The 23301-nt window shown below is 31.6% G+C and overlaps 1 long non-coding RNA gene across 2 annotated transcripts in view; it reads right to left on the reverse strand.

The window, feature by feature from the left end:
• Positions 1–23301, reverse strand: part of LOC148138225 (uncharacterized) — a 52307-nt gene that overhangs the window by 17287 nt on the left and 11719 nt on the right. Inside the window, exon 3 of one of the 2 annotated variants that reach the window (XR_015754028.1) lies at positions 8974–9073. The exons of the other annotated variant lie outside the window; for it this stretch is intronic. This is a non-coding gene — a long non-coding RNA (uncharacterized LOC148138225). The remainder of the gene's footprint in view (positions 1–8973; positions 9074–23301) is intronic. 2 annotated transcript variants of the gene reach the window in all.

A 23301-nucleotide genomic window follows, 5' to 3' on the forward strand; every position in this document is an offset into this window, starting at 1 on the left:
TCCAAAGAGTACGATCTACGGGACTAAACCGAGAGAGGCTTTACAGGTCTGAGTCCACAAGGGATTTGCTGTGTCACCTCAAATTTCCACTTTAACATCTCCAGGGTCCTACCATTAATTGTGTAAGTCCTGCCCTGGTCTTTTCAGCCTCTTGTTGATATTGTCGCCCTGTCTCCAGCTGGTACTCAGCAGCGAATCAAACGGCGCAGAATCCTGGAAGGCACTAACATACTGACTGTCACCATTTACTTCAAACTGGTATCTCTTATGTAGCACTGCCTCTCCTCCACCCTCCTCTCATGCTCTCTCCTATCCCTTCCCCCATACCCCTGCTTCTTCAACTTTGCACCACCGACTCAACCCCTTGGCAGAACCTCATTGTTTTCCACTTTAAAACTTACCCCCCCCCCACCCCCTATCTTGGATCCCATGCCTTGCTCCCTCTCTTAGTTCACCCCCAATCACCCTTCCCTGCCTTAGCTCTCTCCCTCCCCCTCATAGCCTTCTCCCGATTCCCCACTCCTCCACCCAACCACTTCCCCTCTTGGCTTGTCTCTTTCCCTCTTGCCCTCACCCCTTGACTAGACTGATCATACTCCTCCATCATTTTCTCCGCTGTTACAGCTTGCTGCTGCTCCATCACCTCACCGGGGAAGTTGAGATTCTGCCAACCTCACACCCCGCAGCCAAATTCCCAGCATCAACACTATCATTAAAGTTTTACAACAAATGTGTAGAATCCCCAATGAATGAACTGTGATGCTATAAATCAGAAAAAACCCCAGAAATTACTGGAAAAGCTCAGCAGTCTGGAAAAGCTCAGCAGGTCTGGTACTATCTGTGGAGAGAAATCAGAGTTAATGTCTTGGTCAAGTGACCCATCCTCAGAATGGTCAGACCTGCTGAGCTTTTCCAGAAACTATCTCTGATGTGTGTCCTATATCTATCACCCCTCAATATAAAGCTATGTCCCCTCGTGCTAGTTATCACCATCCGAGGAAAAAGACGCTCGCTGTCCACCTTATCTCAACCTCTGATCATTTTGTATGTCTCTATTAAAAGTCACCTCTCAACCTTCTTCTCTCTAATGAAAACAGCCTCAAATTCCTCAGCCTTTCTGCATAATACCTACCCTCCAGACCAGGCAAAATTCTGGTAAATCTCCTCTGCACCTTTTCCAATGCTTCCACATTTTTCCTATAATGTGCCAACCAGAACTGTATGCAATACTCCCAAGTGTGGCCACACCAGAGTTTTGTACAACTGCAACATGACCTCCTGGTTCTGAAACTCAATCCCTCGATCAATAAAAGATAACACACTGTATGCCTTCTTAGGAACCCTATTAATCTGGGTGGCAACTTTCAGGAATCTATGCACATGGACATCAAAATCTCTCTGCTCATCCATGCGACCAAAGATCATACCATTAGCTGAGGACTCTATATTCCTGCTACAACTTCCAAAATGAATCATCTCATACTTTTCCACATTAAACTCCATTTGTCACCTCTCAGCCCAGCCCTGTATCTTATCTTTGTCCCTCTGTAACCTGTAACATCTATCCGCACTATCCACAACTCCATCGACCTGAGTGTCATCTATAAATTAACTAACCAATCCGTCTACACCTTCATCCAGGTCACTTATAAAAATGACAAACAGCAGTGGCCCCAAAACAGATCTCTGTGGTACACCACTAGTAATTGAACTCCATGATAAACATTTTTCATCAATAACCACTCTCTGTCTTCTTTCAGCAAGCCAATTTCTGATCCAAACTGCTAACTCACCCTCAATCCCGTGCCTGTGTATTTTCTGCAATAGCCCACTGTTCGGAACCTTATTAAATGCTTTACTGAAATCCATATATACCACATTAACTACATCACCCTTATCCATCTGTTTGGTCACCTTCTCAAAGAACCCAATAAGATTTGTGAGGCACAACTTACCCTTCACAAAACTGTTGACTATCCCTAATCAAATTATGCCTTTTTAAATGATTATAAATCCTATCTCTTATAATCCTTTCCTACACTTTATCCACAACTGAAGTAAGGCTCACTTGTCTATAATTACAAGGGTTTTCCTTCCTCCCCTTCTTAAACAAGATGATAACATTTGCTATCCTTCAGTCTTCTGGCACTATTCCTGTAGACAATGACAACATAAAGATCTAAGCCAAAGGTTCTACAATCTCCTCCCTAGCTTCTCAAAGAATCCGAGGATAAATCCCACCCAGCCCCAGGGCACTTAATGTATTTTCACACTTTCCAGAATTGCTAACAACTCATCTTTATGAATCTCAATCCCATCTAGTCTGATAGACTGTATCTCAGTATTCTCCTGAACAACATTGTCATTTTCCATTGTGAATACTAACGAAAAGTTTTCATTTAGCGCTTCTCCTAACTCCTCGGACTCCATGCACAACTTCCCACTACTGTCCTTGATTGGCCCTAATCTTACTCTAGTCATTCTTTTATTCCTAACAAACCGTTAGAAAGCTTTAGAGTTTTCATTGATACTATCTGCCAAAGACTTCTCATGTCCCCTCCTGGATCTTCGTATCTCTCCCTTCAGGTCCTTCATGGCTAATTTGTAACTCTCAAGCGTTCTAAATGAGCCTTCACGTTTCATTATTACATCAGATTTCTTCTTCCACCTGACAACAGATTCAATCTCTTTAGTAAACCAGGGATCCCTAACTTGACCACTTAGCAATGCTGCCTCACAGCGGCAGGCACCCACGTTCGATTCCAGCCTTAGGTGACTATCTGTCTGTGTGGAGTTCACACATTCTCCTCATGTCTGCGTGATTTCCTCTGGGTGCTCCAGTTTCCTCCCTCAATCCAAAGATATTCAGGGTAGGTAAATTGACTGTGCTAAATTGCCCATAGTATTCAGGGATGTGTGGGTTTGGTGCATTAGTCAGAGGTAAATGTAAAGTAATAGGAAATGGGTCTGGGTGGATTACTCTTTGGAGGGTCGGTGCATTTATGGAAAGCAAATCTTAGCAGAACTTATACACTTAATGGTAAGGTCCTAGGGACTGTTGCTGAACAAAGAGACTTTAGAGTGAGGGTTCATAGCTCCTTGCTGATCTTTGAGGGGCCCTATTCTCTCCCTAATTACCCTTTTGTCCTTAACATATTTGTAAAAACCCTTTGGATTCTCCTTAATTCTATTTGCCAAAGCTATCTCATGTCCCCGTTTTGCCCTCCTGATTTCCCTCTTAAGTATACTCCTACTTTCTTTATACTCTTCTAAGGATTCACTCGATCTATCCTGTCTATACCTGACATATGCTTCTTTCTTTTTCTTAACCAAACCCTCAAGTTCTTTAGTCATCCAGCATTCCCTATACCTACCAGCCTTCCCTTTCACCCTGACAGGAATATTCTTTCTCTGGATTCTTGTTATCTCATTTCTGAAGGCTTCCCATTTTCCAGCTGTCCCTCCACCTGCGAACACCTGCCTCCAATCAGCTTTCGAAAGTTCTTGCCTAATACCGTCAAAATTGGCCTTTCTCCAAATTAGAACTTCAACTTTTAGATCTGGTCTATCCTTTTCCATCACTATTTTAAAACGAATAGAATTATGGTCTCTGGCCCCAAAGTGCTCCCCCACTGACACCTCAGTCACCTGCCCTGCCTTATTTCCCAAGAGTAGGTCAAGTTTTGCACCTTCTCTAGTAGGTACATCCACATACTGAATCAGAAAATTATCTTGTACACACTTAAGAAATTCCTCTCCATCTAAACCTTTAACACTATGGCAGTCCCAGTCGATATTTGGAAAGTTAAAATCCCCTACCATAATTACCCTATTATTCTTACAGATGGCTGGGATCTCCTTACAAGTTTGTTTCTCAATTTCCCTCTGACTATTACACTTCCAATAAGGTGACCATCCCTTTCTTATTTCTCAGGTCAACCCAAATAACATCCCTGGATGTATTTCCGGGAATATCCTCCCTCAGCACTGCCATAATGATATCCCTTATCAAAAATACCACTCGCCCTCCTCTTGCCTCCCTTTCTATCCTTCCTGTAGCATTTGTATCCTGGAACATTAAGCTGCCAGTCCTGCCCATCCCTGAGCCATGTTTCCATAATTGCTATGATATCCCAGTCCCATGTTTCTAACCATGCCCTGAGTTCATCTGCCTTCCCTGTTAGGCCCCTTGCATTGAAATAAATGCAGTTTTATTTATTAGTCCTACCTTGTCCCTGCCTGCCCTGACTGTTTGACTCACTTCTGTTCTCAGCTGTACCCGTCTCAGATCGATCTCTTTCCTCACTATCTCCCTGGGTCCCCCTCCCCCACCTTACTAGTTTAAATCCTCCCAAGCAGTTCTAGCAAATTTCCCTGCCAGTATATTAGTCCCCTTCCAATTTAGGTGTAATCTGTCCTTCTTGTAGAGGTCACTTCTACCCCAAAAGAGATTCCAATGATCCAAAGATGTGAATCCTTCTCCCATACACCAGCTCCTCAGCCATGCATTCACCTGCTCTATCCTCCTATTCCTGCCCTCACTAGCTCGTAGCACAGAGATTGACTGTAGGTGGATTAACTTTGGCAGTGGAACACTACAAGAATGCTAAGATTGGAGAGCTTGAGGTATAAAGAGAGGCTGAGATTTTTTTTCCCCAGAGCAAAGGGAGACTAAGGAGTGACTTGATAGAGGTTGATAAGATCATGTGGAATGAACTTCCTGCAGAAGTGGTGGATGCAAGTGCAATTACAGCATTTAAGACATCTGGATGTATACATGAGTAGGAAAGGTTTGGAGGGATATGGACCAGGAGCAGGCAGGTGGGACTAGCTTAGTTTGGGATTAAGTTCAGCATGGATTAGTTGGACCAAAACATGTTTCTGTGCTGTATGACTCTATGAGGGCATGAATAAGATGAATTACCAAAGACTTCTCCCTAAGGCAGGGGAGGACAAAACTGGAGTCCTTAGGTTTAAGAAAACTCAAAAAGGGATCATGCTGTAAGGTTGAGTGAAATAGGAGTTGATGGGAAGGGTGAGGGCAGTAACAAATTAAAAATACTATATATAAATGTACGAAGTATTAGAAATAAGATGGATGAGCTTGAGGCTCTTTTGGAAATTGGCAGATACAATATTGTGGGGATAACTGAGACTTGGCTTCAGGTGAACAGGGCCTGGGAAATCAATATTCAAGGCTACACGTGCTATTGTAAGGACAGACTGACGGGCAGAGGGGGTGGGGTGGCCATGTTGGTAAGGGATGATATTCAGTCCCTTGCGTGGGGGGACCTAGAATCAGGGGATGTAGAGTCAGTATGGATAGAGCTGAGAAATTCTAAGGGTAAAAAGACCCTCTTGGGAGTTATCTACAGGCCCCCAAACAGTAGTCTGGATGTCGGATGTAAGTTGAATCAGGAGCTGAAATTGGCCTGTCGCAAAGATGTTACTACAGTTGTTTGGGGGGGTTTCAACATGCAGGTAGATTAGGAGAATCAGGATAGTATTGGACCTCAAGAAAGAGACTTTGTGGAGTGCCTCTGAGATGGATTCTTAGAACAGCTGGTGCTGGGGCCTACCAGGGAGAAGGCAATTCTGGATCTGGTATTGTGCAACGAACCAGAATTGATCAGGGACCTCGAAGTGAAGGAGCCATTAGGAAGTAGTGACCATAATACAACAAGCTTCAATCTGCAATTTGAAAGGGAGAGGGTACAATCGGAAGTGACAATATTTCAGTTGAATAAAGGGAACTATGTAGCTATGAGGGAGGGGCTGGCCAAAGTTCAATGGTGCAATACCTTAGCAGGGATGACAGTGGAGGAGCAATGGCAGGTATTTCTGGGTATAATGCAGAAGATGCAGGATCAGTTCATTCCAAAAAGGAAGAAGGATTAGGGTGTAGGTTTGCTTGCTGAACCTCAACCTGAGCTACAAACCTTGCGAGGAAGAAGGATACTATGAGGAGGCAGGGGTGGTTCTTCATATAAAGTCAAAAGAGAAAAAGTATAACATCGCAAAAATGAGTGGGAAAATGGAAGCTTTTAAAGAACAACAGAGGATTACTAAGGAGGAAATACGTGGAGAAAAAATGAGGTGCGAAAGTAAACTGGCCAAAAATACAAAGGAGGATAGTAAAAGCTTTTTTAGGTATGTGAAAATGAAAAAAATGGTTAAGACTAAAATTGGGTCCTTGAAGACAGAAACAGGGAAATATATTATGGGGAACAAAGAAATGGCAGAAGAGTTGAATTGGTACTTCAGATCTGTGTTCACTGGGGAAGACACAAGCAATCTCCCAGAGGTAACAGTGGCTGAAGGACCTGAACTGAAGGGAATTTATATTTCCAGGAATTGGTATTGGAGAGACTGTTAGGTCTGAAGGGTGATAAGTCCCCGGGGCCTGATGGTCTCCATCCCAGGGTACTGAAGGAGGTGGCTCGAGAAATCGTGGATGTGTTGATGATTATTTTCCAGAGTTCGATAGATTCAGGATCAGTTCCTGTGGATTGGAGGGTGGCTCATGTTGTACCACTTTTTAAGAAAGGAGCGAGAGAGAAATAGGGAATTATAGACCAGTCAGTCTGACCTCAGTGGTGGGGAAAATGCTGGAGTCTATAATAAAGGATGAAATTACGACACATCTGGATAGCAGTAACAGGATAGGTCAGAGTCAGCATGGATTTATGAAGGGGAAATCATGCTTGACTAATCTTCTGGAATTTTTTGAGGATGTAACTCTGAAGATGGACAAGTGAGATCCAGTGGATGTAGGATACCTGGACTTTCAGAAAGCCTTTGATAAAGTCCCACATAGGAGGTTAATGAGAAAAATTAGGGCGCATGGTATTGGGGGCAAAGTACTAACTTGGATTAAAAATTGGTTGGCTGACAGGAAACAAAGAGTAGTGATAAATGGCTCCCTTTCGGAATGGCAGGCGGTGACCAGTGGTGTTCCGCAGGGATCAGTGCTGGGACCACAGGTTTTTACAATATATATTAATGATATAAATGATGTTATTAATAGTAACATTAGCACATTTGCTGATGATACAAAGCTGGGTGGCAGGGTGCAATGTGAGGAGGATGTTAGGAGGTTACAGGATGACCTGGACAGACTAGGTGAGTGGACAGATTCATGGCAGAATGAATGTGGATAAGTGTATGGTTATCCATTTTGGTGGCAAGAACAGGAAGGCAGATTACTACCTAGATGGAGTCAAGTTAGGTAAAGGGGCAGTACAAAGAGATGTGGGTGTTCTTGTATACCAGTCAATGAAAGCAAGCATGCAGGTACAGCAGGTAGTGAAGAAAGCTAATAGCATGATGGCCTTCATAACAAGAGGGATTGAATATAGAAGCAAAGAGGTGCTTCTGCAGCTGTACAGGGCCCTGGTGAGACCACACCTGGGATATTGTGTGCAGTTCTGGTCTCCAAATTTGAGGAAAGACATTCTGGCTATTGAGGGAGTGCAGCGTAGGTTCACGAGGTCAATTCCTGGAATGGCGGGATTACCATACGCTGAAAGACTGGAGCGACTGGGCCTGTATACGCTTGTGTTTCGAAGACTGAGAGGGGATCTGATTGAGACGTATAAGATTATTAAAGGATTGGACACTCTGGAGGCAGGAAACATGTTTCTGCTGATGGGTGAGTGCCGAACCAGAGGACACAGCTTAAAAGTACGGGGTAGACCATTTAGGACAGAGATGAGGAGAAACTTCTTCATCCAGACGACAGTGGAGACCCAGTGTCTGGATTCATTTAAGAAAGAGTTGGATAGAGCTGTCAAGGATTGGGGAATCAAGGGTTATGGAGATAAGGCAGGAACAGGATACTGATTAGGAATGATCAGCCATGATCATATTGAATGGTGGTGCAGGCTCGAAGGGCAGAATGGCCTATTCCTGCACCTATTGTCTATTGTAACAGGAGAAGATTTAAGAAGGAACTGGGGTTCAGCTATTTCAGAGTTAGTGCAAAATAAGCTGCTGGAGGAAATTGTGCTGAAGCATGTGTGTCCTGCTTTATGTCTCGGAGTTTAGTGTCTCAGTTTCAACCACAAGTTGGAACAGTTTAAAAAGTTGCAAAATGTGACTGGGGAAGTGAGAACAGAAATGGGTAAAAACACAGCAGGAGAATGCAAGCATCAAGAGCCTCATGTTACAAATAACTATCAATTGTTGAAATTTGGCTCAATCTACCAACTTACTTTCTTCTATCTGTGAGCCAAGTCCTGCGTGTTCTTTAAATGAAGCAATGGGAGAAGATATTCGGTCTGACACTTTAAGTTTATTTTAGCAGTAAGTGGATAAAGCATTCAGAGCTCTGGGTCTCGACTTTTCTGTCCCTGACAAACAGCAGAGTGTGTCAGTTCACGAAGTCTGACCCTTATCCTGCCCCTGACCCAGTCTTTTATACAGTACAAAACGTCATGTAATCACAGAACATTGTGCAAGCATTGAGGTGTGGTTGTCTTCTTGATTGACTGTTGACCTGACTCCATTCTCCGCCTTCTCGCATTCCCGGATATCTGACCCCATGTGACCTCTTTCTGCAGGAGGGGGCGCAAAATAGTTCTTGTTTTTTTTACCACAGCTTAAAACATGTCCTGCATCTGTACTCAGAGGGGAGCAACACCCCCGCTGTCTGCCTCACTCTCCCAGGCGCTACCAAGGCCACCAGTATACACTGCTCTTTATTAAAAGTCATTCCTATTGTGTGTTTACATCAGCTTAACTTTGCAAGTCAGATGTACTCAGTATTTTTCCACTGTCAGTTCGTACATACAAGGGTTACACTACACACTGTGCTAGTTAATGGTTAAGTATAACATTGTATTATAAGTACTGAAACAAATATGTCATTAAAGGCTTCTGAATGCCTCAAACTAAGCCATATATTTATACAGTCCTCAATTATGATTCGGAGATGCCGGTGTTGGACTGGGGTGTACAAAGTTTAACACTCACCCCACACCAGGTTATAGTCCAACAGGTTTAATTGGAAGCACTAGCTCCTCCATCAGGGGATTGTGGAGGGCTCGATCGGAACAGAATTTACAGCAAAGATCTGCAGTGAGATGTAACTGAAATTATACATTGAAGAGTTGATTGTCTGTTAAGCCTTTCATCTGAAAGTGAAACTATCACTGTATTCTAACTGTATTTAAACTATCACTGTATTCTAACTGTATTTAAACTATCACACTGTATTTAAACTATCACTGTATTCTAACTGTATTTAAACTATCACACTGTATTTAAACTATCACTGTATTCTAACTGTATTTAAACTATCACACTATTTAAACTATCACTGTATTCTAACTGTATTTAAACTATCACACTGTATTTAAACTATCACTGTATTCTAACTGTATTTAAACTATCACACTGTATTTAAACTATCACTGTATTCAAACTATCACTGTATTCTAACTATATTTAAACTATCACTGTATTTAAACTATCACTGTATTCTAACTATATTTAAACTATCACACTGTATTTAAACTATCACTGTATTCTAACTATATTTAAACTATCACTGTATTTAAACTATCACTGTATTCTAACTATATTTAAACTATCACTGTATTTAAACTATCACTGTATTCTAACTATATTTAAACTATCACACTGTATTTAAACTATCACTGTATTCTAACTATATTTAAACTATCACACTGTATTTAAACTATCACTGTATTCTAACTATATTTAAACTATCACTGTATTTAAACTATCACTGTATTCTAACTGTATTTAAACTATCACACTGTATTTAAACTATCACTGTATTCTAACTATATTTAAACTATCACACTATATTTAAACTATCACACTATTTAAACTATCACTGTATTCTAACTATATTTAAACTATCACCCTGTATTTAAACTATCACTGTATTCTAACTGTATTTAAACTATCACACTGTATTTAAACTATCACTGTATTCTAACTATATTTAAACTATCACACTGTATTTAAACTATCACACTGTATTTAAACTATCACACTGTATTTAAACTATCACTGTATTCTAACTGTATTTAAACTATCACATTGTATTTAAACTATCACTGTATTCTAACTGTAGTTAAACTATCACACTATATTTAAACTATCACTGTATTCTAACTATATTTAAACTATCACACTATAGTTAAACTATCACTGTATTCTAACTGTATTTAAACTATCACTGTATTCTAACTATATTTAAACTATCACACTGTATTTAAACTATCACTGTATTCTAACTATATTTAAACTATCACACTATATTTAAACTATCACTGTATTCTAACTATATTTAAACTATCACACTATTTAAACTATCACTGTATTCTAACTATATTTAAACTATCACACTGTATTTAAACTATCACTGTATTCTAACTATATTTAAACTATCACACTATATTTAAACTATCACTGTATTCTAACTATATTTAAACTATCACACTATTTAAACTATCACTGTATTCTAACTATATTTAAACTATCACACTATATTTAAACTATCACTGTATTCTAACTGTATTTAAACTATCACTGTATTCTAACTATATTTAAACTATCACACTATATTTAAACTATCACTGTATTCTAACTATATTTAAACTATCACACTATATTTAAACTATCACTGTATTCTAACTGTATTTAAACTATCACTGTATTCTAACTATATTTAAACTATCACACTGTATTTAAACTATCACACTGTATTTAAACTATCACACTATATTTAAACTATCACTGTATTCTAACTGTATTTAAACTATCACACTGTATTTAAACTATCACTGTATTCTAACTGTATTTAAACTATCACACTGTATTTAAACTATCACTGTATTCTAACTATATTTAAACTATCACACTGTATTTAAACTATCACTGTATTCTAACTATATTTAAACTATCACACTGTATTTAAACTATCACTATTCTAACTGTATTTAAACTATCACACTGTATTTAAACTATCACACTGTCTTTAAACTATCACTGTATTCTAACTATATTTAAACTATCACACTGTATTTAAACTATCACTGTATTCGAACTGTATTTAAACTATCACACTGTATTTAAACTATCACACTGTATTTAAACTATCACACTATATTTAAACTATCACTGTATTCTAACTATATTTAAACTATCACACTGTATTTAAACTATCACTTTTTTCTAACTGTATTTAAACTATCACACTGTATTTAAACTATCACTGTATTCTAACTGTATTTAAACTATCACACTGTATTTAAACTATCACACTGTATTTAAACTATCACTGTATTCTAACTATATTTAAACTATCACACTGTATTTAAACTATCACTGTATTCTAACTGTATTTAAACTATCACACTGTATTTAAACTATCACACTGTATTTAAACTATCACTGTATTGTAACTATATTTAAACTATCACACTGTATTTAAACTATCACTGTATTCTAACTATATTTAAACTATCACACTGTATTTAAACTATCACTGTATTCTAACTGTATTTAAACTATCACACTGTATTTAAACTATCACACTGTATTTAAACTATCACTGTATTCTAACTGTATTTAAACTATCACACTGTATTTAAACTATCACTGTATTCTAACTGTATTTAAACTATCAAACTGTATTTAAACTATCACACTGTATTTAAACTATCACTGTATTGTAACTATATTTAAACTATCACACTGTATTTAAACTATCACTGTATTCTAACTATATTTAAACTATCACACTGTATTTAAACTATCACTGTATTCTAACTGTATTTAAACTATCACACTGTATTTAAACTATCACACTGTATTTAAACTATCACTGTATTCTAACTATATTTAAACTATCACACTGTATTTAAACTATCACTGTATTCTAACTGTATTTAAACTATCACACTGTATTTAAACTATCACACTGTATTTAAACTATCACTGTATTCGAACTATATTTAAACTATCACATTGTATTTAAACTATCACTGTATTCTAACTGTATTTAAACTATCACACTGTATTTAAACTATCACACTGTATTTAAACTATCACTGTATTCTAACTATATTTAAACTATCACACTGTATTTAAACTATCACTGTATTCTAACTGTATTTAAACTATCACACTGTATTTAAACTATCACACTGTATTTAAACTATCACTGTATTCGAACTATATTTAAACTATCACATTGTATTTAAACTATCACTGTATTCTAACTGTATTTAAACTATCACACTGTATTTAAACTATCACACTGTATTTAAACTATCACTGTATTCTAACTGTATTTAAACTATCACACTGTATTTAAACTATCACACTGTATTTAAACTATCACTGTATTCTAACTATATTTAAACTATCACACTGTATTTAAACTATCACTGTATTCTAACTGTATTTAAACTATCACACTGTATTTAAACTATCACACTATTTAAACTATCACTGTATTCTAACTGTATTTAAACTATCACACTGTATTTAAACTATCACACTATTTAAACTATCACTGTATTCTAACTATATTTAAACTATCACACTGTATTTAAACTATCACTGTATTCTAACTATATTTAAACTATCACACTGTATTTAAACTATCACTGTATTCTAACTGTATTTAAACTATCACACTGTATTTAAACTATCACTGTATTCTAACTATATTTAAACTATCACACTGTATTTAAACTATCACACTATTTAAACTATCACTGTATTCTAACTGTATTTAAACTATCACACTATTTAAACTATCACTGTATTCTAACTATATTTAAACTATCACACTGTATTTAAACTATCACTGTATTCTAACTATATTTAAACTATCACACTGTATTTAAACTATCACTGTATTCTAACTATATTTAAACTATCACACTGTATTTAAACTATCACTGTATTCTAACTGTATTTAAACTATCACACTGTATTTAAACTATCACTATATTCTAACTATATTTAAACTATCACACTGTATTTAAACTATCACACTATATTTAAACTATCACACTATATTTAAACTATCACTGTATTCTAACTATATTTAAACTATCACTGTATTTAAACTATCACTGTATTCTAACTGTATTTAAACTATCACTGTATTCTAACTGTATTTAAACTATCACACTGTATTTAAACTATCACTGTATTCTAACTGTATTTAAACTATCACACTGTATTTAAACTATCACTGTATTCTAACTATATTTAAACTATCACACTGTATTTAAACTATCACACTATATTTAAACTATCACACTATATTTAAACTATCACTGTATTCTAACTATATTTAAACTATCACACTGTATTTAAACTATCACTGTATTCTAACTATATTTAAACCATCACACTGTATTTAAACTATCACTGTATTCTAACTGTATTTAAACTATCACACTGTATTTAAACTATCACACTGTATTCTAACTGTATTTAAACTATCACACTGTATTTAAACTATCACTGTATTCTAACTATATTTAAACTATCACACTGTATTTAAACTATCACTGTATTCTAACTATATTTAAACTATCACACTGTATTTAAACTATCACTGTATTCTAACTATATTTAAACTATCACTCTGTATTTAAACTATCACTGTATTCTAACTGTATTTAAACTATCACACTGTATTTAAACTATCACTGTATTCTAACTGTATTTAAACTATCACACTGTATTTAAACTATCACACTATTTAAACTATCACTGTATTCTAACTATATTTAAACTATCACACTGTATTTAAACTATCACTGTATTCTAACTATATTTAAACTATCACACTGTATTTAAACTATCACACTATTTAAACTATCACTGTATTCTAACTGTATTTTAACTATCACACTATTTAAACTATCACTGTATTCTAACTATATTGAAACTATCACACTATATTTAAACTATCACTGTATTTTAACTATATTTAAACTATCACACTATATTTAAACTATCACTGTATTCTAACTATATTTAAACTATCACTGTATTCTAACTATATTTAAACTATCACACTGTATTTAAACTATCACTGTATTCTAACTATATTTAAACTATCACACTATATTTAAACTATCACTGTATTCTAACTATATTTAAACTATCACACTGTATTTAAACTATCACTGTATTCTAACTATATTTAAACTATCACACTGTATTTAAACTATCACTGTATTCTAACTGTATTTAAACTATCACTGTATTCTAACTATATTTAAATTATCACACTGTATTTAAACTATCACTGTATTCTAACTATATTTAAACTATCACTATATTTAAACTATCACTGTATTCTAACTATATTTAAACTATCACACTGTATTTAAACTATCACTGTATTCTAACTGTATTTAAACTATCACTGTATTTAAACTATCACTGTATTCTAACTATATTTAAACTATCACAGTGTATTTAAACTATCACTGTATTCTAACTGTATTTAAACTATCACTGTATTTAAACTATCACTGTATTGTAACTATATTTAAACTATCACACTGTATTTAAACTATCACTGTATTCTAACTATATTTAAACTATCACACTGTATTTAAACTATCACTGTATTCTAACTATATTTAAACTATCACACTGTATTTAAACTATCACTGTATTCTAACTATATTTAAACTATCACACTGTATTTAAACTATCACACTGTATTTAAACTATCACACTATATTTAAACTATCACTGTATTCTAACTATATTTAAACTATCACACTGTATTTAAACTATCACTGTATTCTAACTGTATTTAAACTATCACACTGTATTTAAACTATCACTGTATTCTAACTATATTTAAACTATCACACTGTATTTAAACTATCACACTGTATTTAAACTATCACTGTATTCTAACTATATTTAAACTATCACACTGTATTTAAACTATCACTGTATTCTAACTGTATTTAAACTATCACACTGTATTTAAACTATCACTGTATTCTAACTATATTTAAACTATCACACTGTATTTAAACTATCACACTGTATTTAAACTATCACACTATATTTAAACTATCACACTGTATTTAAACTATCACACTATATTTAAACTATCACTGTATTCTAACTGTATTTAAACTATCACACTGTATTTAAACTATCACTGTATTCTAACTGTATTTAAACTATCACACTGTATTTAAACTATCACTGTATTCTAACTGTATTTAAACTATCACACTATATTTAAACTATCACACTGTATTTAAACTATCACACTGTATTTAAACTATCACTGTATTCTAACTGTATTTAAACTATCACACTGTATTTAAACTATCACTGTATTCTAACTATATTTAAACTATCACACTGTATTTAAACTATCACTGTATTCTAACTATATTTAAACTATCACACTGTATTTAAACTATCACACTATATTTAAACTATCACACTATATTTAAACTATCACTGTATTCTAACTATATTTAAACTATCACACTATATTTAAACTATCACTGTATTCTAACTATATTTAAACTATCACACTGTATTTAAACTATCACTGTATTCTAACTATATTTAAACTATCACACTGTATTTAAACTATCACTGTATTCTAACTATATTTAAACTATCACACTGTATTTAAACTATCACTGTATTCTAACTGTATTTAAACTATCACACTGTATTTAAACTATCACACTGTATTCTAACTGTATTTAAACTATCACACTGTATTTAAACTATCACTGTATTCTAACTATATTTAAACTATCACACTGTATTTAAACTATCACTGTATTCTAACTATATTTAAACTATCACACTGTATTTAAACTATCACTGTATTCTAACTATATTTATACTATTACTCTGTATTTAAACTATCACTGTATTCTAACTGTATTTAAACTATCACACTGTATTTAAACTATCACTGTATTCTAACTGTATTTAAACTATCACACTGTATTTAAACTATCACTGTATTCTAACTGTATTTAAACTATCACACTGTATTTAAACTATCACTGTATTCTAACTATATTTAAACTATCACACTGTATTTAAACTATCACACTGTATTTAAACTATCACTGTATTCTAACTGTATTTAAACTATCACACTGTATTTAAACTATCACTGTATTCTAACTGTATTTAAACTATCACACTGTATTTAAACTATCACTGTATTCTAACTATATTTAAACTATCACACTGTATTTAAACTATCACTTTGTATTTAAACTATCACTGTATTCTAACTGTATTTAAACTATCACACTGTATTTAAACTATCACTGTATTCTAACTATATTTAAACTATCACACTGTATTTAAACTATCACTGTATTCTAACTATATTTAAACTATCACACTGTATTTAAACTATCACTGTATTCTAACTATATTTAAACTATCACACTGTATTTAAACTATCACTGTATTCTAACTATATTTAAACTATCACACTATATTTAAACTATCACTGTATTCTAACTGTATTTAAACTATCACACTATATTTAAACTATCACTGTATTCTAACTGTATTTAAACTATCACACTGTATTTAAACTATCACTGTATTCTAACTATATTTAAACTATCACACTGTATTTAAACTATCACTGTATTCTAACTATATTTAAACTATCACACTGTATTTAAACTATCACTGTATTCTAACTATATTTAAACTATCACACTGTATTTAAACTATCACTGTATTCTAACTATATTTAAACTATCACACTGTATTTAAACTATCACTGTATTCTAACTATATTTAAACTATCACACTGTATTTAAACTATCACTGTATTCTAACTATATTTAAACTATCACACTGTATTTAAACTATCACTGTATTCTAACTATATTTAAACTATCACACTGTATTTAAACTATCACTGTATTCTAACTATATTTAAACTATCACACTATTTAAACTATCACTGTATTCTAACTGTATTTAAACTATCACTGTATTCTAACTATATTTAAACTATCACACTGTATTTAAACTATCACTGTATTCTAACTATATTTAAACTATCACACTGTATTTAAACTATCACTGTATTCTAACTATATTTAAACTATCACACTGTATTTAAACTATCACACTGTATTTAAACTATCACTGTATTCTAACTATATTTAAACTATCACACTGTATTTAAACTATCACTGTATTCTAACTGTATTTAAACTATCACACTGTATTTAAACTATCACTGTATTCTAACTATATTTAAACTATCACACTGTATTTAAACTATCACACTATATTAAAACTATCACACTATATTTAAACTATCACACTATATTTAAACTATCACACTATATTTAAACTATCACTGTATTCTAACTGTATTTAAACTATCACACTGTATTTAAACTATCACTGTATTCTAACTGTATTTAAACTATCACACTGTATTTAAACTATCACACTATATTTAAACTATCACACTGTATTTAAACTATCACACTATATTTAAACTATCACTGTATTCTAACTGTATTTAAACTATCACACTGTATTTAAACTATCACTGTATTCTAACTGTATATAAACTATCACACTGTATTTAAACTATCACACTATATTTAAACTATCACACTGTATTTAAACTATCACACTATATTTAAACTATCACTGTATTCTAACTATATTTAAACTATCACACTATATTTAAACTATCACACTGTATTTAAACTATCACACTATATTTAAACTATCACTGTATTCTAACTGTATTTAAACTATCACACTATATTTAAACTATCACTGTATTCTAACTGTATTTAAACTATCACTGTATTTAAACTATCACTGTATTCTAACTGTATTTAAACTATCACTGTATTCTAACTGTATTTAAACTATCACACTGTATTTAAACTATCACTGTATTCTAACTGTATTTAAACTATCACACTGTATTTAAACTATCACACTGTATTTAAACTATCACTGTATTCTAACTGTATTTAAACTATCACACTGTATTTAAACTATCACACTGTATTTAAACTATCACTGTATTCTAACTATATTTAAACTATCACACTGTATTTAAACTATCACTGTATTCTAACTGTATTTAAACTATCACACTGTATTTAAACTATCACACTATTTAAACTATCACTGTATTCTAACTGTATTTAAACTATCACACTGTATTTAAACTATCACACTATTTAAACTATCACTGTATTCTAACTATATTTAAACTATCACACTGTATTTAAACTATCACTGTATTCTAACTATATTTAAACTATCACACTGTATTTAAACTATCACTGTATTCTAACTGTATTTAAACTATCACACTGTATTTAAACTATCACTGTATTCTAACTATATTTAAACTATCACACTGTATTTAAACTATCACACTATTTAAACTATCACTGTATTCTAACTGTATTTAAACTATCACACTATTTAAACTATCACTGTATTCTAACTATATTTAAACTATCACACTGTATTTAAACTATCACTGTATTCTAACTATATTTAAACTATCACACTGTATTTAAACTATCACTGTATTCTAACTATATTTAAACTATCACACTGTATTTAAACTATCACTGTATTCTAACTGTATTTAAACTATCACACTGTATTTAAACTATCACTATATTCTAACTATATTTAAACTATCACACTGTATTTAAACTATCACACTATATTTAAACTATCACACTATATTTAAACTATCACTGTATTCTAACTATATTTAAACTATCACTGTATTTAAACTATCACTGTATTCTAACTGTATTTAAACTATCACTGTATTCTAACTGTATTTAAACTATCACACTGTATTTAAACTATCACTGTATTCTAACTGTATTTAAACTATCACACTGTATTTAAACTATCACTGTATTCTAACTATATTTAAACTATCACACTGTATTTAAACTATCACACTATATTTAAACTATCACACTATATTTAAACTATCACTGTATTCTAACTATATTTAAACTATCACACTGTATTTAAACTATCACTGTATTCTAACTATATTTAAACCATCACACTGTATTTAAACTATCACTGTATTCTAACTGTATTTAAACTATCACACTGTATTTAAACTATCACACTGTATTCTAACTGTATTTAAACTATCACACTGTATTTAAACTATCACTGTATTCTAACTATATTTAAACTATCACACTGTATTTAAACTATCACTGTATTCTAACTATATTTAAACTATCACACTGTATTTAAACTATCACTGTATTCTAACTATATTTAAACTATCACTCTGTATTTAAACTATCACTGTATTCTAACTGTATTTAAACTATCACACTGTATTTAAACTATCACTGTATTCTAACTGTATTTAAACTATCACACTGTATTTAAACTATCACACTATTTAAACTATCACTGTATTCTAACTATATTTAAACTATCACACTGTATTTAAACTATCACTGTATTCTAACTATATTTAAACTATCACACTGTATTTAAACTATCACACTATTTAAACTATCACTGTATTCTAACTGTATTTTAACTATCACACTATTTAAACTATCACTGTATTCTAACTATATTGAAACTATCACACTATATTTAAACTATCACTGTATTTTAACTATATTTAAACTATCACACTATATTTAAACTATCACTGTATTCTAACTATATTTAAACTATCACTGTATTCTAACTATATTTAAACTATCACACTGTATTTAAACTATCACTGTATTCTAACTATATTTAAACTATCACACTATATTTAAACTATCACTGTATTCTAACTATATTTAAACTATCACACTGTATTTAAACTATCACTGTATTCTAACTATATTTAAACTATCACACTGTATTTAAACTATCACTGTATTCTAACTGTATTTAAACTATCACTGTATTCTAACTATATTTAAATTATCACACTGTATTTAAACTATCACTGTATTCTAACTATATTTAAACTATCACTATATTTAAACTATCACTGTATTCTAACTATATTTAAACTATCACACTGTATTTAAACTATCACTGTATTCTAACTGTATTTAAACTATCACTGTATTTAAACTATCACTGTATTCTAACTATATTTAAACTATCACAGTGTATTTAAACTATCACTGTATTCTAACTGTATTTAAACTATCACTGTATTTAAACTATCACTGTATTGTAACTATATTTAAACTATCACACTGTATTTAAACTATCACTGTATTCTAACTATATTTAAACTATCACACTGTATTTAAACTATCACTGTATTCTAACTATATTTAAACTATCACACTGTATTTAAACTATCACTGTATTCTAACTATATTTAAACTATCACACTGTATTTAAACTATCACACTGTATTTAAACTATCACACTATATTTAAACTATCACTGTATTCTAACTATATTTAAACTATCACACTGTATTTAAACTATCACTGTATTCTAACTGTATTTAAACTATCACACTGTATTTAAACTATCACTGTATTCTAACTATATTTAAACTATCACACTGTATTTAAACTATCACACTGTATTTAAACTATCACTGTATTCTAACTATATTTAAACTATCACACTGTATTTAAACTATCACTGTATTCTAACTGTATTTAAACTATCACACTGTATTTAAACTATCACTGTATTCTAACTATATTTAAACTATCACACTGTATTTAAACTATCACACTGTATTTAAACTATCACACTGTATTTAAACTATCACACTATATTTAAACTATCACACTATATTTAAACTATCACTGTATTCTAACTGTATTTAAACTATCACACTGTATTTAAACTATCACTGTATTCTAACTGTATTTAAACTATCACACTGTATTTAAACTATCACTGTATTCTAACTGTATTTAAACTATCACACTATATTTAAACTATCACACTGTATTTAAACTATCACACTGTATTTAAACTATCACTGTATTCTAACTGTATTTAAACTATCACACTGTATTTAAACTATCACTGTATTCTAACTATATTTAAACTATCACACTGTATTTAAACTATCACTGTATTCTAACTATATTTAAACTATCACACTGTATTTAAACTATCACACTATATTTAAACTATCACACTATATTTAAACTATCACTGTATTCTAACTATATTTAAACTATCACACTATATTTAAACTATCACTGTATTCTAACTATATTTAAACTATCACACTGTATTTAAACTATCACTGTATTCTAACTATATTTAAACTATCACACTGTATTTAAACTATCACTGTATTCTAACTATATTTAAACTATCACACTGTATTTAAACTATCACTGTATTCTAACTGTATTTAAACTATCACACTGTATTTAAACTATCACACTGTATTCTAACTGTATTTAAACTATCACACTGTATTTAAACTATCACTGTATTCTAACTATATTTAAACTATCACACTGTATTTAAACTATCACTGTATTCTAACTATATTTAAACTATCACACTGTATTTAAACTATCACTGTATTCTAACTATATTTATACTATTACTCTGTATTTAAACTATCACTGTATTCTAACTGTATTTAAACTATCACACTGTATTTAAACTATCACTGTATTCTAACTGTATTTAAACTATCACACTGTATTTAAACTATCACTGTATTCTAACTGTATTTAAACTATCACACTGTATTTAAACTATCACTGTATTCTAACTATATTTAAACTATCACACTGTATTTAAACTATCACACTGTATTTAAACTATCACTGTATTCTAACTGTATTTAAACTATCACACTGTATTTAAACTATCACTGTATTCTAACTGTATTTAAACTATCACACTGTATTTAAACTATCACTGTATTCTAACTATATTTAAACTATCACACTGTATTTAAACTATCACTTTGTATTTAAACTATCACTGTATTCTAACTGTATTTAAACTATCACACTGTATTTAAACTATCACTGTATTCTAACTATATTTAAACTATCACACTGTATTTAAACTATCACTGTATTCTAACTATATTTAAACTATCACACTGTATTTAAACTATCACTGTATTCTAACTATATTTAAACTATCACACTGTATTTAAACTATCACTGTATTCTAACTATATTTAAACTATCACACTATATTTAAACTATCACTGTATTCTAACTGTATTTAAACTATCACACTATATTTAAACTATCACTGTATTCTAACTGTATTTAAACTATCACACTGTATTTAAACTATCACTGTATTCTAACTATATTTAAACTATCACACTGTATTTAAACTATCACTGTATTCTAACTATATTTAAACTATCACACTGTATTTAAACTATCACTGTATTCTAACTATATTTAAACTATCACACTGTATTTAAACTATCACTGTATTCTAACTATATTTAAACTATCACACTGTATTTAAACTATCACTGTATTCTAACTATATTTAAACTATCACACTGTATTTAAACTATCACTGTATTCTAACTATATTTAAACTATCACACTGTATTTAAACTATCACTGTATTCTAACTATATTTAAACTATCACACTGTATTTAAACTATCACTGTATTCTAACTATATTTAAACTATCACACTATTTAAACTATCACTGTATTCTAACTGTATTTAAACTATCACTGTATTCTAACTATATTTAAACTATCACACTGTATTTAAACTATCACTGTATTCTAACTATATTTAAACTATCACACTGTATTTAAACTATCACTGTATTCTAACTATATTTAAACTATCACACTGTATTTAAACTATCACACTGTATTTAAACTATCACTGTATTCTAACTATATTTAAACTATCACACTGTATTTAAACTATCACTGTATTCTAACTGTATTTAAACTATCACACTGTATTTAAACTATCACTGTATTCTAACTATATTTAAACTATCACACTGTATTTAAACTATCACACTATATTAAAACTATCACACTATATTTAAACTATCACACTATATTTAAACTATCACACTATATTTAAACTATCACTGTATTCTAACTGTATTTAAACTATCACACTGTATTTAAACTATCACTGTATTCTAACTGTATTTAAACTATCACACTGTATTTAAACTATCACACTATATTTAAACTATCACACTGTATTTAAACTATCACACTATATTTAAACTATCACTGTATTCTAACTGTATTTAAACTATCACACTGTATTTAA

The sequence above is a fragment of the Chiloscyllium plagiosum genome, unplaced genomic scaffold (genome assembly GCF_037043375.1).
Source record: "Chiloscyllium plagiosum isolate Xiang-an unplaced genomic scaffold, Cpla_swu_hap1 HiC_scaffold_41, whole genome shotgun sequence".
NCBI classification, from domain to species: Eukaryota; Metazoa; Chordata; class Chondrichthyes; order Orectolobiformes; family Hemiscylliidae; genus Chiloscyllium; species Chiloscyllium plagiosum.